A 4269-nucleotide genomic window follows, 5' to 3' on the forward strand; every position below is an offset into this window, starting at 1 on the left:
TGGGCAGCTTGACGAGACCTGTCGCTAGGAGTTAGAGATGGGCTGAGGGCCTGCCTGGAGACTTGCCATGAGGGGCACTCCTTGGTGATGATGATGATAAATACATATATATACCTATATATTCATACATATATATATATATATATATATATATATATATATATATATATATATATACACACACACATATATATACATATACATATATATGTATGCATGTATATATACAGTTATATACTTAGATATGTACATAGATACGTACATATACATATATATACATATATATGTATATACACATTATAGAATTAGTATAAACTACCTTTCCCTGAAAATTCAAGGGACAATGAAGTCAGGTTAGGTCAGATAGGCCTAATAATGTTGACTCCTTGGTGACAAGTGGAACCATCTATGTGTAAACAAAATAGAAAAACAAAAACAAAACTAGAATGGACCATGCATATACTCAGTGTAGAATTACCCATGTGAATATGAACTCCTGTGAAGAAAATTAGGTGGTCAAACGAGGGCCTATCCCCGGACAACTATTTCGCTGATCAGCGAATTTCACCTGGTGCGCCACTTATGCCTTAGTGGCGCACCAATGTCAAGTTGTATTTTGACATAACCTATTGAAAAGGATCACAGGAGGGTAAAAGTATCGTGCGTGTGAGTGAATGAGTGTGCGCTCGAGTGTATGAGTGTGCATGCGAGTGTATGACTGTGCACGCGAGTGTATGGGTGTGGGCGGGAGTATATGAGTGTGCGCGCGAGTGTTAGGGTGTGCGTGCGAGTATATGAGTGTGCGCGCGAGTGTATGAGTGTGCGCCCGAGCGTAGGGTGTGCGAGCGAGTATATGAGTGTGCACGCGAGTGCATGAGTGTGCACCCGAATGTTAGAGTGTGTGCGCGAGTGTATGAGTGCCCGCGAGTGCATGAGTGCAGCGCGAGTGCATGAGTGCACGCGCGAGTGTTAGAGTGTGCGCGTGAGTATGAGTGTGCGCGCGAATGTTAGAGAACACGCACGATTGTTAGAATGTGTGCCTAAGTGTATGAGTGTGCGCCCGAGTGTATGAGTGTGCGCCTGAGTGTATGAGTGTGCGCCCGAGTGTATGAGTGTGTGCACGCGAGTGTATGAGTGTGTGCGCGTGTGCCAGTGTGCCATGTCTGTCTTCCTTGGCGACAAGGAGTGGGTTGGTAGCCCATGATACTCTCCGAAGGGATGGTTCAACTGAGTTGAGGATTTTTCCTCATCTCAGTTGAAAGGGGACCAGGAACCATGAGTAGTAGTATGCATGTTTTAGTATTAGCTTGCTTCTTACTCTCCCTTCCTCCCGTTGTACACCCTGTTTGCTTATGGTTCATTACGTAAGAGTATATTTAGATTTAACCCTCCCCCCTTATCTTCCCTACCTCCCATTTTCGGTCGGGGGGGGGGGAGAAAATGGGACAACCGTGTTGGAGGGTAATATGAGCTATAGAGGACTCCTGACGGTAGAAAGACAAGTTTAGAAGTGTGTGTGTATTGTATTTTGTGATGCTGTGCAATAACTATTGATCCAATCTGAATGAAATAAAGAACAAGAGATAGAGCAATGGTTGGGCTTTTTCTTTTGTAAAAAGTAGCCAGTAAGCAAGCAAAAAAAATATGGAAAATTAATAGAAAAATTATCAAAAAAGTTTGAAGGTCGATTACTCGTAAAGTTTTTTTTTCTTCACATTTCGACTTCTCACAGCTTACAGTTTTTGTCCGATCTCAAAATGTTTTTTTTCCCCTAAACAGAACGTCAGTATGCGTATAGAACTTCATATTGTTTTTGTTTTTTTAATTAAAAATATATATTTTTTTTACGAATTTTCAACTTTATTTTTTTTTTTCAGTTATGTAACATGCAATAATTTAGAAACGAATTAATGAATTTCCAAATTAGAATACGTTGTTTTGTTTATATGACCTAGAAGTTTTCTCAGCAAAAGTAATATAGAAAATTGAATGATAACTCTGGGACGTGAGAAGGCTGAGTTAACATAACTTTAAAAAAATGATTTTTCGTTGCCCCCTCAATTCCCTTCTGTCAAATTAAATACAATTCAGTATAAAGATGCATAATAAAATACTCTTTCATCCTACCAAATTTCATTAAAATCTGGTAGACCATTTTCTATTTTTCAACAAAAGTGAAAATCAGCATTTTCTCAGGGACGGTCCGGTCCCCATTAGCCCATTGGCAGAACTTTTTTTAACATAATTCTCAGGAAACATTTTACCTAAAGTTCTCTGTTATCGGCACCCAACTGCCATAGCTGGCATAGTTGAGGGAAATTAAGTGAACAGCTTGAGGTGGGAAAATTATGCTTGAACAGTATGAGCAAACACTCCTGTTAGTTGGACAAGATTAAGTTGTTTTAAATCATGCATATCATCATATCAACCTTCAGTTGCTGGCATTATGTATTTGCATCAGCATCCAGTAACTTGCACAGGAAAAGTTTATTCTATCAAGTTCATACAAGAAATAGACCCATGTGCTTGCTTCCCTGCTAGTCATGTGCTTCATCAACTTCAGCATGTGACAGAAATCTAAGGGTATGATTATTTGGGTTGTAGTGGGTCTATATCTTATTGATGATGACAAAATTTTGATGTATTGAATTCAGATGATAATAAAAATGGATGCAAAGTGGCTTGGGGTCCAGAACACCTTTTTGTGGTGTGTGTGTTTATTTTCATCTTTTCCTTTTCTACTTTTTCCTCCTCCTCCTCCTCCTCCTCCTCCTCCTCCTCCTCCTCCTCCTCCTCCTCCTCCTCCTCCTCCTCCCCCCTTTCATCTCTTATTTGTCTTCCTCTAATTTTTTGTTGTATTTCAAATTGTGATTTTATCCCTTTTGTTGAATGTGATTTGATGGATATAAATAAAGTTAAGAGAGGTAAAAGGCACTTGATTCTTTGAATTTGTTGCTTCTCTCTGGGATGAGGCTTCTCATGTGAAAAAAGTTTGGTGTTTTTTGTGGTTGTTTTATTATTACTCTCATGGTTGATGGAATATCTAGCCATTTATATATCTTTTTTTTTTTCTTCAGTAGACAGTAGACACTGGGAGAGTATTTGTGCCCAGTTTCATATGATTTAAATTTGTTTTGTTTACCATAGGTGGTTCCCACAAGGGCCTAGTTACCAAAGAAATGAAATACTGGGCCTATCTGAACTCATCCTCGTTCTATTCTTTGAGTTTTTGGATAGAAAAATATTTATATTGAAAATGTTATAATATTGATAAGATCATTAATGATGAGAAAGATGGTAATAGTTTTTTAAGTAAAACCTATTTTCATGAAAATTCAAGGAATGAGAGAAGCAGATGAGATCTGATAATTTTAGTAATTGACATGTATATGTAAAAAGAACTGAATTATGAGAACTACAGTTGATGGACCTCACTCCAATGAGTTAATTAATATTTAAAGGTTAATGTATTTTAATGTGTGAAATAACTTTTTCCTGACATAAATGTAAATCAAGAAATGTGTTATTTTGCTTTTGAGTTTTCTGTTGATGTGTTACCACATATTGTTGACAAAACAAATATGTTAATATGTTAATCTTATTTCCTTATTTAAATCTTTGGCAGCAGGAAAGTGGCAGATAAATATTCTCCAGTGTTGTCCATCTTTTGGGCAGAAATGCATGTTACTGTGGTTATGAAAATATGAATCTCATCAATATAATAAAAAAGGATGGGGTGGGGGGGTGGGGGGGAATATATGTGTATATATTCAGAACAGAAAAAAATATATAGACATATAAATCACTTGGTGATATGTGCCTTATATACATCTCTTTATCATAGATGAGAACATTACAGTTGTTCGTTTCACAAAAAAATGAGTGTATTTGTCTCAGCTTCAGCATTTACATCATTAGTTCATAAAACACAATGTTGTGCATTATCTTCCTTTCGGGCTTTCTGTTACAACATAGGAAACTTGAGTGAATTCAGTGACCTCCCACTCAATCAGAAGATAAGGCAAGCAGGGATGATATTATTATTATTGTTATTATTATTATTATTATTATTATTATTATTATTATTATTAATATTATTTGTTTATTTATTTATTTTTAAATTTATTATTTATTTATTTTTATTTTATTTTTTATTTATTTATTTATTTATTTTTTATATTGGTCTGGGAAGTGAAAAAAACTACTTAGTGTGCCAAAGGGTTAATAACTGTAATATGTCTTAGTCACGTTCTGAGAATACTCAGATAT

The sequence above is a fragment of the Penaeus chinensis genome, chromosome 5 (genome assembly GCF_019202785.1).
Source record: "Penaeus chinensis breed Huanghai No. 1 chromosome 5, ASM1920278v2, whole genome shotgun sequence".
NCBI classification, from domain to species: Eukaryota; Metazoa; Arthropoda; class Malacostraca; order Decapoda; family Penaeidae; genus Penaeus; species Penaeus chinensis.